This window comes from Meles meles, chromosome 1, assembly GCF_922984935.1.
Source record: "Meles meles chromosome 1, mMelMel3.1 paternal haplotype, whole genome shotgun sequence".
Classification (NCBI taxonomy): Eukaryota; Metazoa; Chordata; class Mammalia; order Carnivora; family Mustelidae; genus Meles; species Meles meles.
Genome location: NC_060066.1, coordinates 189,793,608 through 189,808,254, shown reverse-complemented (window position 1 = coordinate 189,808,254; position 14,647 = coordinate 189,793,608). Strand labels below are relative to the sequence as shown.

Below are 14,647 nucleotides of genomic sequence, written 5' to 3'. Positions count from 1 at the left end.
GTACTACCTGGAAGATCCCCAAAACTGGGAACTCTGGAGCTAGCAATGCTTACTTATCATTACTACCTCTCAAAATACAGAATTCTAATAAATCTAGCACAAAATCTAGACCCAGTTTCATAATTCCAAGTAGCAGAGTGGAAAAGTCTACAGAATATAGAAATTATTGCCAGAGGAAAGTCAACAAATGCTTTAGGAAGCCGCGAACAACTCCTGAAACACTGAGAGGTAGTGCTGTTGCCTCTGGCATCTGTAAATCTCAGGTAACAAGCCTGACTTTTCCAGGTAATTTGGAAACTGCTCTGGCTGCCAACCAAGAAGGAAGCAGAGACAGAATGCCCACAACCATAGGAACCATACTGTTAAGGCCATTGGGAATTCATACTTAAGCCAAATTCGTCAAATCTTATCCCAGTGGAAGGGCTGACATGGTGGGAAAGAGAGTAGAGGGAATGCCCTGCCAGTATGACTTCAAAAAACAAAAACAAACAAACAAACAAAACCAGCTGGTACATTCTTCTGCTGGGGTGAAAGGGGAGCCAAGTTTCTGTGGACAATAATGATATTATATAGGCAAAATTTGCACTTACTTTTAACATCCATTGAAACTAAAATTCCTTTCTAGAAATCTCAGTATGATAAAATAATCCATTAAGAATCCATTCGAAACTTTCCTTTGATGATGATACCTGTAAGGAACTATTATCAATCAGTGAAGCAGCAACCTTAAATTTGGTGAAGTCAGTAACTGTCCACACCGTCTTCCTGCAGCTATAACCGAAAGCATGCATTCTCTCAGAAGCAATGGGTTTCGGCCAAGATGGCTGCCATATGAAAATGAGACAAGCAGGCATATTATCAATCCCGAAACAACTTACAGCAACTGTTCAAATACAAAGCACCCCAGGGGGCACCCTCCACCTTCCTTTTGACTGTCAGCATGTCTGTCACCTGTACACCCACTAACAAACAAATACAAAAATGGTTCCAGTGACTCCCCACACCAGTTCTCTCCCGCGGGGTTTAGCACATTCAGAAAGCAAAGCAGGGGAGGTAACTAAATCCTCTGAAGGGCACAGTCAGGTATTATGAAGTTTGGTAACAACCGGTGCCCTTTCTCCCTTCAAAAGGGCCAACACTTTTTCCTCAACTGCGCACAGGTTAGATTGAAAGGTGGCAGCAGCCACACAAAGCAGCCCTTTGAAAAGAAAATAATTACCATTCATTCATTGCCTTTGCTGTGTGCCTAGCTTTGTTAAGAGCACAGTTTGTTAAATGTTGTGGTATAGGTGATTTGCTGAAACTAAACTAACTGCTAAATAACAATCAATAGGCTTTGTGTCCATATTCTGACTCCTTTCCCTTGACTGTATGTAACATTTCCATTTTTCCCAAAGACCATTTTGATGAAAGACAAACTCCCCATGGGACCAGCTGCCCAAAAGATACCTCACAGCCACTATTCATGTTAACTCTTGATGGTCTGCTAGATGGAAAACAAGCTTCCAGCCACATGATCACAAAACCTGAGCCCTGTAGCACTTCTCTGATGATGAGACAAGGTTGAAGAGGGGCACATTATGTGTCTGCCTTTGGCTAAGGTCATGATCCCAGAGTCCTGGGATTGAGTCCCACACTGGGATCCTTGCACAATGGGGAGCCTGCTTCTCCTTCTGCCTCCCACTCTCTCTGCTTGTGCTCTCTCTGACAAATAAATAAATAAAATCTTAAAAAAAAAAAAAAAAAAAAAAAAAGCACTCCAAAGAGTAAGTCCTCCCTGTAAACACCGTCACTAAAGAAGCCTTAAGGTGCCGGATTATGGCAAATTGCTAAAGAGAAAAACCATAACATCTCTGTAGAAGATGGCAATATTTATGGGTAAAAGAGGAGGAAATGTTCTTTTAATCTACCTACCTAAGGCAGAATACTGATACTTAACAGGTTAAAGGAACTATGAAAACCACCCTCATTTAATCTTGGTTTAATGAAAAAAAAATACATCCAGTATCCAAGGTGAGGATCATATAGGACCTTCCGGAAATCGGAGTTAAAAAACAAAACAAAACAAAACAAACAAACAAACAAAAAACCAGCAGCAAACAAACAAACAAAAAAACATTGTTTCCAAAAGAAAATCCCATATCAAGATCAATACCCTTATTCTATCTCACCCATCTTCTGTCCCCTACCACACAGGTTGAAGTTGTGGCCCCTGAAATAGGACCGCCTGGGTCTGAATCTGTGCAGCCAACTTAACTAGCCATGTCATCTCAGCTCATTTTTCTTGGTTTCTTCATGAGTAGAAATAAGAATGATAACAGTACCTAAACTCACAGGGTTGTTATAGACATAAAAAAAGGTTAACCTATGCAAAGTACTTAACACAATGCCTGACATGTAGTTAAAGCTCAGTATACATTAGCTGCCATTACTTTTGTTGTTACTACACTTCAATTTTAGCACAGGCACCACTTCTTCCAGAAAGCCTTCCTTGAGGAAACCGTTACCCCAGGGTCCCTCTCTGCACATCTTCTATCACATTTTCTTTCACTGGATCATATTTGTCTACCTCATATACTCTTCCCCGTTTAAGTGCTGGGTTGTTTCTCATATCTCTGTATTTGTAGGCCCAGTAAAATACTTGGCATATAGAAGGCATTCAAAGAATTGTTTAAACACTTGCCCAAAATTTAAATAAATTTATGCAATTTTTTAAACTGACAAAATCTAGCAAAAGATGTTAGCTCCACTACAGATTTACTTGAGTTCTTGCCATTTGAATCAGCTCCTTAATATTAATTAATTTCCTTGGCCAAAATGCGGTAGGGAGAGGAAAGAAAAGCAAAGTTCCCAGTTCACTGAGAAACGAGAAAACAGCTTTCTGAATTAGACTGAAGAGAGCACTGAATGGGAGGTATGAGATGTGCAAAAGAGACACAGAAGAAAAGCCAAATGGATTAAGAAGAGATTGTTGAATTGAACATAACCAGCTAGAAAAGAGCCTTTCCTGCCTAAACTGAAAAATCCTTTCAAATCACAAAGCAATCTTTACTCATGAAAGGACAAACCAAATTTCCGTTACCCTAGCTATTTCAGGTCACTCCACCTCACTCAAAGGAAAAACAGGCTTTCACCACAGAACTTTCTGAACAAAGTGACAGTGGAGAATGGTTTCCAGTTCACCTAGACAAATGGCCATTCATCACAGATGACATCTAGATCCATTCAATTTTCCTTCTTCTGAGCAGTGATGAGAAGGAAAAGAAAAAACTCCTCAAAGTTTCGCTCACTTAGGCAGAAAAGATGGAAACCAGTCCATCACAATTCTAATACCTCTAGCGTCCACCTGATACTTTTAAAAAAAAATCAAAAGTTTGCATTAACTGGATACAGTTGCTATTAAGTTTCAAAGACCAATCTGTTAAGGTTTAGACCAAAGCCATTTTCACAACCAAGCAGCAAGTAAGAGTATTAATCAAAACACTGGTATAGCTGAAAGTAGCTCTCCTGCCATAAAGTCACCAAAAATGATCCAGTCATCAAGGCCCTTACAATATTTAAAGGCAGATTGGAGCCAAATGATTAAACCATTAAACGATTAAACTTATAATATTTAAAGGCAGATTGGAGGCAAATGATTAAACTATTAAATGATTAAACTTCGTAATATTTTAAGGCAGATTGGAGGCAAATGATTAAACTTCGTAATATTTTAAGGCAGATTGGAGGCAAATGATTAAAAAAAAAAAACACCAAAAAACCTGTAACTAGGGGGTTATATGGCTGCATATAATATGCTCAGACTCTCCTGCTTCGCTTTTTCTCCCACCACTTCATGACTAAAAGACTGAAGAATGCTGTCAGCAAGAAGAGCACGCCTCCAAGCCACAGCATGAAGGAACCCACACCTCTCTAAGTAACACTGGCTTTGTACCTCAAAAAGCACAGGTATCAAATGATAACAGATAAACCCTAGCCAGTCCGTAAAAGCGGTTCTAAAAAGAAACTGTTTTTCTATAGAGAAAGCCCCCAGGTATGATGTTATGAACCTAGCAATTCTCTCTATGGGCCACTTGCAGATGTTATTGCTAAAAACCTGCAGTTGACTGCCGTCTCTGACTGCAGGGCTGATAAATTATTTGCATTCATCACAATCATACCAACCTTCTCTGGAAACCCACACAGTGAACCTTGAATCAGAGCACTGCTTTGTTTTTTTGGGAAGGTTTTTAAAATTTTTTTGCTGGCTGATTAGACTTTCTAAAGAGAAGGTCATTTAGAGGACTGTGGCAGAGATATGTAAATTAAAAAAAATAACTCAAACAGTAAGTTTGAGAGGAAATAAGAAAATAATGGAACAAACCATGAAGTGCTATTTCAGCAGATAGGCCAACAGAGGAAAAGTTTATGTCAATTTATCCATTAAAAATCTCTCTTTTTGACTATGGACTCTGAAAAACAACCTGAGGGTTTTGAAGGGGCGGGGGTGGGAGGTTGGGGAAACCAGGTGGTGGGTAATAAGGAGGGCACGTATTGCATGGAGCACTGGGTGTTGTGCAAAAACAATGAATACTGTTACGCTGAAAAAATAAATAAATAAATGAGAAAAAGGAAAAAAAAATCTCTCTTTTTGAAGAATTATGTAATTGTCATTAAAAAAAAAACCAAAAAACAAAAAACACCCTGCAGTGGGCTGAACTGGGACATGTGAGGACTCAATACAACCAAGCTTCAAATACTTAAATATCTTAAACCACTTTTTGCTTATAGCAAATAAAATGCAGAGCTACAGATGCTTTCTCATCTGTGTGTAAATGAAAGCAAAACTGTGTGAGTAGTTAGTATTCTTAGAATTTTTGAGAGCCAGTTTATTTAAATTAAATCTAAGCCAATCTGTATCTGTACAGAAATAATTTTCTCAGGGCTCTTATTCTCTAGACTTTACAGAGCTGTACATACTCCGTCTCTACCTCTCTCCCTGAGATAAAGAACAGAAAAGAGCTCTGCGGGTTAAAAACCACTTCAAATGACTCTGGGAGAAGGAAGTTCAAAGGGATTAGAGTATCACTTGTCTCAGCAGCCTGTTATAGAACAGGGTTCAGCTCTTCCCTGCCAGATTCTTTGTGCTCCCATGGCACATCTTGGAATTTATCATGCTTCTATATGTTTCTATATCTATCTCTGCCTCCATAGTGTGAACTCTCTGATGCCAGGAACTAGGTTTTATTTAGCTTGGGACAGTGTCTTTTGACCTGAATTGTATGTATCTTTTGTACATAACACCTAGATATAAACTATCATTAGATGATTTGAATTAAGCAATCTAGAGAAGGTATTAAAAATGCAGTAAGGGGGCACCTGGGTGGCTCGGTGGATTAAGCTGCTGCCTTTGTCTCAGGTCATGATCTCAGGGTCCTGGGATCAAGCCCCGCGTCGGGCTCTCTGCTCCGCAGGGAGACTGCTTCCTCCTCTCTCTCTGCCTACCTCTCTGCCTACTTGTGATCTCTCTCTCTCTCTCTGTCAAATAAATAAAATTAAAAACAAAAAAATGCAGTAAGTAGGGGCGCCTGGGTGGCTCAGTGGGTTAAAGCCTCTGCCTTCAGCTCAGGTCATGATCCCAGGGTCCTGGGATCGAGCCCTGCATCAGGCTCTCTGCTCAGCAGGGAGCCTGCTTCCTCTCTCTCTCTCTGCCTGCCTCTCTGCCTACTTGTGATCTCTGCCTGTCAAATAAATAAATAAAATCTTTTTTAAAAAAGGAAAAAATGCAATAAGCATATTTTAAGGCACTGAATATAAGACAACACACACAAAGAACTAGGGATCACAAATATTAGGAGAGTGTAATCTAGTTAAAGCCATCAACATAATGCAGCACCAACATTCAGATAATTTGTACCATTTGGTTTATTTACGGCAGTCATGGGGCTCCTAACTGACTTCATATTGAAGACATGTACTTACACATATCCTTCTCTTAAACCTCCATTTTCAAATTCATTATAATATCCATTCCACTGACAGAAGTAAAAATTGGGGCAAGATGGTCGACACTTCTCACTACCAAATGACACAGTATGGACTCCCTGTAGCCACAGAGACAATGGCCTTTCCTTAGCATCATCTGTAAACCAGCAATATTACTCTACTGCTTCAAAAGTGACATTAGTTCTGGACAGGACAGTAAGGATATCCAAATACGTGTGACTAGCAGACACACACACACACACACACACACACACACACACACACACACTCCCTCTCTCTCTCTCCCCACAGACACATAGGAAAACCCTTGAAAACACATCATACACAGGGCCTTCGCTCTTCACCTCTTCCTCCCCACTGAGGCAGCCATGCTGCCAAGGCAGCAACCCCCACGTGAAATATGAAAGAGTGGAGGCGAAACAGCTCCATCAAAACAGCGTGGAAAGGAAAGGAGGGTGTGCTTGTCAGCAAAAGTCTCCATGGAAAGGCCAGACAACTTTTGCTTCTGCCTCAACCATCCCGGGCAAATGACCCTGCTCAAGGTCCGCTTACCTGAGCTTAGAAGCCAAGCCCTCCCTTTAATCTTTCACAGACGAGGTAATGGGAAAATTCACCCTGTTAGTTGAAAAGTGCATTGTGAGAAATGTCAGGGTGCGGCTGATAGGCATACTCTGGAGAGCGCAGCTGAGAGCGGTCTTGAAAAGAAGCAGTCAGAGACTGAGGGAATAGAACGCACAGGTAGGGACAGCGTGGCACTGCTTCTGCACTTGGGGCTGTTTTCTTTCCTGCGAAAAGCCACAGACTGACCCAGCAGGACGCAGATTACTCAACTTTCTGAAATGGAATCAGGCTCTTCAACTTCTCTATTTATTCTGATGAAGACTCACCCAGCTTACCTGGCCCACTTCTGTAAGCCTCCAGCTGATGCAGGCTGCTCCCAGTTAAAGACAATAAACATGGAGCTGTATCTCTCTCTCTCTCTCTCTCTCTCTCTCACACACACACACACACACACACACACGCAAACAGAAGAGCCATTTCTTTTAAAAGCTAGTCCTTTCAAAAATTTAAGCCTGAACCTGAAATTAGAGTAGAGAAGGAAAACCAGATCAATATAAACAGGCCATCTCCCAGGTCTGATTATAGCAGTCATTCCCCTTATTACCTAAAAGTGAGAGAATCCATGAGCACATATTTACTTCAAACGCAAATGTGCTGCTGGATTAGAATCAAAGCATAATGTTAAGCCAGTTGGAAGAAAGACAGCATTCCTAAAAATCCTGTCATTCACTGGGAGGGTTTGAGAAGGGGAACAGGATGAGTGACACTGGGCACTCACCACGGCAGCAGCTGTCTGCAGTCGGTGGGGTTTCCAACAGGGCTTGGCCAGCAATCCTCTATGCTTTTGTTCCTCCCAGAACAGTGTCTGTGAAGGGTAATGCACCATTCAGGGACATTCTTAACTCTCGCTTATCTTAGGGTATTTTACAGTTTCTTTTTGTGATTAACCATAGAAGTTCAGAATTTGTAGGATTCGGTGCTTGTCTGATGCTAGGCATTGGAACCATTCACCAGACGGCCTGAGTAACCACCCTGATGCCAAAAAGACAGGAGCACACTGACACAGAAAAGAGTTTCTAGAGCTGCCTGGCTGGGTATATCTAATACTTATTATGAAGTCAACAGAGGACAAACACTTCCAAGTTAGGGACAAAGGCTGCAGCTGTCACCCCTTCCCAAATCTCCAGATAACCACCCTCACTGCTTATCTGGGGACACTGGTGAGAGAGTAGCTAAATTGAAAGGAAAGCTGGAAATATACTGTATTGTAGACAGAGGCTTCACCTACACAATTCTTAGCCGAAGGTTACTCTATTGAAGCCAGACATCAAATTACCTAGTCTCCTACATTTCTAGGATTTTGCAAAGAAGACTGGGTCTCCACTGTCACTGAATTACCCTGGGACCCCAGGGAGACATCAGTCTCTTCCAAGGGGCTCTTGATCCCAGTAATAACATCATCCCTTCCAAAGAGATTTTCTGTCCCCTAGGAATGGCAAAGAAATCAACACACTGTAAGCTCCAGGAGCACAGAAACCATGTCTGCCTTACCCACCACTGCATTTCTAATGTCTAGGATTATAGGTACACAATAAATGGGTTTCAAAGGAAGGGACTAACTCTGGCAAGCTACTTCTGACACAAAATCCAAAAGTGCTATTGGATCAGCCTCAGTCAAAGCAATAACCAGGCCTGCACAAGGCCTTGCCAAGCACAGCACATCATCAGTTTGGTGGACAGTGAATCGGGGCTGAGGGCCAGGTAGTGTCATGAAAGCAGAACAGAATTCTGTTCTAGAGAAAAAGTATCCTTGGCTAAAGGAGGAAATAAATGTCATGCTCCTCAGTGGCATGTTTTAAGTATGGAAAACAGACAATAGAGCTCATCCTGTCAACCAACTGCAGGTCTATAAAGCGATATGAATGATGGTTTCCTTTTCCGAACAGTGCAGAAAGGCCAGCTGCCTATCTGCACTCTACTTCTAAAAATGTAGGAACTGAGATCCACTGGGTGGAGGTTCAAAAAGCTAGCAGAGAACTCAAACCTGCTGCTCACTGAGTCATCCTGGGGTTAGACAAGAGTTGAACCAAACAAGATTTTACATTATCATTTTATAATAACTACTGTTAACATTTGCTGAATTATTTATGCACCTGGGTGTAGGTAAAGTACTTGTGTGTACATTTTATTTAATCCTCACAACAATCCTCTGAGAGGTACTGTCATTCTCATTTTGCAGATGAGAAACCTGATGAAAGGTGGGTTTCAGTAACACCACCCCATATATAAGAGAACCAGGACTCGGCTGATGACTAGATAGGTAGTCAAGCCCCATTCTTGCAACTTCTTTCTAAAATTTATCCATTATAAATGATTATAGTCTGAAGTCAAAAGTGGCTCAAGGATCTTAACCACGTAGGCTGACTTTTCTTAACAAAGCTCCTGGATGAAGGATCAGAAAGAAAGCTGAAAAGGCAGCCCCTCAAAGCAAGAGCTATGCATTTTGACCCAAACTTTCAATACTACTCATCTGAGATATCTAAACACGAACCATACACACAGTTCTCGATCACGTTCCTACCAATTTCACACGATACCGTGAATTGGAAGCCATTCCAATTAGTAAGATTTTTATGCAATCTGCAAAATAAGCCAAAAGGCTTGCTTTGGCCCTGCAATTGTTATTTTGTTTTTATAAATTCCTCCACTTTTATTATTCCCTCCCTTAAGGAATTCCTGAGGCAAGTCCACTTCAGTTTTTAAATCACATTGGATTTACTGCCCAATTATGCCATTTTCTTATCCCTCTTCACTTCACACAAGTTAGAAAATACACTTCTGTTTGCATTATGTTTCTGAAGGGCAAAAAGTACTCACCAAAATTATACTCCAAGATACAGAGCAAGACTTAAGATGATTATCTTTTACTGAAGAGAGTCGAAGCAAGACACAATTACTTCATTTCATTGGGAGAAAGGTTAATTTTAGAGGATTTTCACTGGTCTTAGGTCAATTAAATTGTGATATAACAAGACCCCAAAGACTTGCTTAATGCTAGCTGAATTTTAGAATCAAAAAGCCTGCACGGTTTGTGTTAACAACCAGAAAACTCTACCTTTCCCCAGCTGCCATGTACTCAAGTCATTAGCCTACAATCTGAGGAGACAGATTTAGGATTAATAATTTATCACCTCCTGTACTGCAATATAGTTAAGAATATAGGACAGTTTGGCAGGAGAAAGTTCCTGCTGAAGGCTCATCACTATGAGATCTATTCCATTAGTCATCCACCTTAAATTAGGTACCCAGCAAGAAGAGCAGAGATATAATGCCCCCTAAAAAGTCTCCTGAAAATGCTATTCTCCTAAATATCAGACCAATGCATGGTCAAAATATATTACTCTCTTAAAAGAAAAAGATACCACTTGGTCTGTCAGGTATTATAGCCGTCAAAGTACAACCAAAGAGTAGAGGCAAAGGAGGAAAGTGAGTTCAGGTGTCTTCTCTCTGTGAGGGGCAAATGGTGGCAGTTATGAGAACAGAAAGAGAATGGCAACTAGTGGAGAAACGACTTTTTGCTAAGCTAGGAGCTGTCTTTGTCCCATCCTACCCTGAGTTTGGGACTAAGTTAAAAATAAAATATAGCAGGGGTGCCTGGCTGCCTCAGTCAGTATAGCATGCAACTCTTGATCTCGGGATTGTGAGTTCAAGCCCCACGTTGGGTGTAGAGATTAGTTAGAAAATAAAAAATTTGAAAAAAAATATGGCTGAGATAAATGGAGATCAAAATATCTTTACAGGGGCGCCGGGGTTGCACAGTCGGTTAAGCATCTGACTCATTTCAACTCGGGTCATGATCGCAGGGTTGTGAGATTAAGCCCAGCATTGGGTTCTACACTCAGCACAGGCTGTGCTTAAGATTCTCTTCCCCCTCTGCCCCCTACCCCCACATACACTCTTGCTCACATGTGTGCTCTCTAAGATAAAATATATATATATATATATCATATATATATTATATATATATAATCTTTATAAGTGGTAAGGTGACTGGAGAACATAGCTTAGATGTACAGTCACAAATGGGCTTTCCAGTACTTAATTAAGCTTAGCCAAATGGACACATGCAGGCTGTTCGGGCATGGGCAGACCAGTTAGAGCAAGGCAGGGAGAGAACACATGCCAATCCTGAAGGCTGGCCATTCCATACAACAGGATTCTTTTCCAACCTCACCAATCAGAAAAAATCACTCTTCCTTTGAGGGAGAGAACCAAAGAAAAGGTAGAAAAAAGAGCAAAAATGACCTTCCAGCTTCTATTCCCTCCTGGGAAGTGAAGTGTCCATTTAATGAGCCACAATAGAAAAACAGAGTAGGAAAGAACAGTTCTCCTCAACGTGTATATTCCAACATGGTGCTATTTCCAGCATTATCTTTAGTTAACCCAACAAAGCTTTACTGCCACCTACTATATGCTAAATGCTAGCTATGTAACTATGATTAAGACAGTTTAATGAAGGAGACACGTAAGTGATCAATCATAGTAGCCATCTGCTTCCAGCCACATCTGCTAGGATTACTTAAGATACTGACTTAGAACAGAGGTTACTCCTTGGCATACCTGGCACCAGACCCAATACCTACCATAAATAAGTACAGAACTAGACAGAATATACAAGTGCTTTTAGTCAGGAGATGACAGGCAGTGCAAGGTTGCAATCCCCGAGAGAGGGGAAACTGGACCTGAGGCCTACAATTGCCCAGTTCTCTGTTAAGGGACAACTTCCCAACCATGGCACTGAAAGCTGGAACCCAAAGAGAACACAGGGGCGTCACAGAGCCCAGGAAGCCAAGTTCTAAATTTGGCTAGAAGTGGAGAGGTGGGACACTGGAGAGGAAGGAGCTGTGAGAAAAGGGAGCCCCAGAAGTCCTTTGGAAAGGTCCCCTGCCAGGCTGAGGGCTGGAATGTAAAAGCACCAGGCAAGACCTGAGGTTTATTAGATAGCAGATGCTACAGCGCTGAGAGGGAAACAGAATCACCAGAGGTCAAGCAGTGCTGGGGGCAGAAATAAGAGCATCTGGAATTTGACTCTGTCAGAGTGAAGAAATCATACCTCAGACTAGCAGACACCAGAAAGGCCTCACCTTAGGACTAAGGACCACACTTTAGAGCAAGACCTCCTCTGAACCTCTCCTCAACACAGCCTAAAACCCCACAGTATAGCGTAGTGTAAGAAAGATGTACAGACTCTACAGGAACATTAAAGAGTAAGTTCAAACCAAGGACCTCAGGTAACATGTCAGAAAGGAGCTTATGCTTACCTGAATCAGAATCCCTCAGTGAGAACAGTAATGGCATATGCAGAGCAACAGAGCGCTCTGCATGGAGGCATGAGACGGGACTCTATGAACAGTGATTCTAACATGGAGGAGAGAAAGGAATGTGTAATGACTCAGGGATGTCTACATCGGAACACAAGTGGAGGTGGTCTCTTCACTGCTGTAGGGAATACAGCAGGAAGAGGGGTAAAGGACCACAGGTTTGGTCTTGATACATTAAGTTAGAGGTAACCGTGAGACATCCAGTTGGAAAAATGTGACATACAGGTGGCTGTGTGCTCTGGAAAGGAGTAAACGAATAGCTATGAATTTGGGAGTCGAGAGCACAGGGATTACAGTTATGGGGAAAAATGAGGTTGCCCGAGGGAAGCACACAAGAGTGAGACAAGAAAGAGTAGAAAGAAACAGAACCCTGAAGAACAAAACATTGAAGGAACAAGCTGACAAGGGAATGAGGGAAAAATAATTAGGAAGTGCAGTGCATCGTCTGGAAGGGGACAGAGAACAGCACTGTATCCCTCTGCCTTTTCACCTACCATGGCACAGGTCTTAAACGTTCATCTCCTTCAGGGAACTGGGAGTTCTTCCAGGGCAGGGAGTGCTGTACTGTGTTGTTCTGATCTTTATTACCCGCATTCCCACCCTAGGACCAGACTGCTAGTGAGTTCTCAAAAACTTGTTCTGAACTGAATACTTCTCTGAACTTACTTATTAACTAACTGTGTAGTCTACCTCCCAGCAGCAGGGGAATGGCAGTGAAAGTGTTCAGAGCCAGTTGTTAGCTTTCAGCTTACAGGAGCCTCTGTTAACTCTCCATGGCTTAGGTTTCCAATGCTGGTTCAGGCCCTCTCACCTCCTACACACATGCAGACAGAACTCTGGAGATGTACATATTCTTTCTTTAGATACGTTAACATATTTGTGAATACTTAAATCAGATCTTGTTTCTCTCAAAGGCACTGTATCTCCTTAAGGTACCTTCAGGTACCTCTGTTCTGAGTGTGTTAATTTTAAGCTTTACCTCTCAAATGACAGATTATGTTAAAATTTAATTCTCAAAGGACAATTCCCTTATTTCTAACTTATTAATTTATTCAGTCAACAAATATTTTTATGGTGTACCTACTATCTGCCAAGCACTTGGTACCTGCTGGGAATACCTAGTGTACGTAAAACAGGCAAAACATCTGCCCTTAAGAAGCTGATCTCTAGGGGCGCCTGGGAGGCTCAGGGGGTTAAAGCCTCTGCCTTCGGCTCAGGTCATGATCCCAGGGTCCTGGGATTGAGCCCTGCATTGGGCTCTCTGCTCCGCAGGGAGCCTGCTTCCTCCTCTCTCTCTGCCTGCCTCTCTGCCTAGTTGTGATTTCTCTCTGTCAAATAAATAAAATATTAAAAAAAAAAAAAAAAAGCTGATCTCTATTGCAGGAATTTCCAAATTCTTGGTGTCACCTCACTTTCAGCTGCAGATAATCCCCAAGTCCAAAATGCTACTTTTAAGCCATTTAACAATAACATTAAATAGAAAAACAGTGATTCAATGGCCCCTAAGGAAAACATAGAGCAACTTTTGTCAAATTATAATCACTGCTTTTTAGCAGAGGGTTTCAGTACCGAACCCAGAAGTTGAAATTAAAAAGAAGCCCACTATGGGGCACCTGGGTGGCTCAGTGGGTTAAGCCTCTGCCTCCGGCTCAGGTCATGATCTCAGGGTCCTAGGATCGAGACCCACACTGGGCTCCCTGCTCAGCAGGGAGCCTGCTAACCACCCCCCCACCTGCCTCTCCACCTACTTGTGATCTCTCTCTCTGTCAAATAAATAAATAAGGGGCGCCTGGGTGGCTCAGTGGGTTAAGCCGCTACCTTCGGCTCAGGTCATGATCTCGGGGTCTGGGATCGAGTCCCACATCGGGCTCTCTGCTCAGCAGCGAGCCTGCTTCCCTCTCTCTCTCTCTGCCTGCCTCTCTGTCTACTTGTGACCTCTCTCTGTCAAATGAATAAATAAAATCTTTTAAAAATAAATAAATAAATAAAAAGATTAAAAAAAAAGAAACCCACTATATGTAAGTCAGTGGGTGCCTGGGGTTCTGCTAGAGATGGCATAAACTGCCAAGCGGTAAACAGGAATAAAAAGAGAGCTGCCTTATTTTGATTAGTTTTTCAGGAATAATCCATATAATCCATAAACTAAATGACAACAGCAAACAATGAGGAACGTATTTTATTAGAGAAAATTCAAGAGCTCCATTAAAAACTGAACAAACTCACAGGGATATAAAACTGACTCAGGCTGCCAACAACAGGTTTTTGCTGCTATTATTTTGCTGTTGCTTTTTCAAGTTTCAGATAGGCTTTCCCCCCCTTATTAAAAAAAAGTTATACATGTACACAGAAAAAAGATCTGGAAAACACAGAAACTGTATAGAGATAATAACGGTAAAAATTCCACCACTCAAAAAATATATAAACATTTATTTAATTATGTATCCTGTTTCAGACTTTCTATTATATAAAAGTATATTTTCTCTTTTCACAAAATGGGCACCATCATGAATGTGCAGTTGTATATCCTGCTTTTATCACTGAACATTAAGAGCATGGGGTGCCTGGGTGACTCAGTGGATTAAAGCCTCTGCCTTTGGCTCAGGTCATGATCTCCAGGTCCTGGGATCGGAGCCCCGCATCGGGCTCTCTGCTCAGCAGGGAGCCTGCTTCCCCTTCTCTCTCCCTGCCTGCCTCTCTGCCTACTTGTGATCTCTGTCAAA

At 41.8% G+C, this 14,647-nt stretch overlaps 1 protein-coding gene across 3 annotated transcripts in view; it reads right to left on the bottom strand.

The window, feature by feature from the left end:
* KIAA0319L (KIAA0319 like) overlaps window positions 1-14,647 on the bottom strand; it is an 89,149-nt gene that overhangs the window by 68,805 nt on the left and 5,697 nt on the right. Inside the window, exon 2 of one of the 3 annotated variants that reach the window (XM_045997705.1) lies at window positions 7,325-7,411. The exons of the other annotated variants lie outside the window; for them this stretch is intronic. The gene's annotated coding sequence lies outside the window, so the exon portion shown is untranslated. The remainder of the gene's footprint in view (window positions 1-7,324; window positions 7,412-14,647) is intronic. 3 annotated transcript variants of the gene reach the window in all.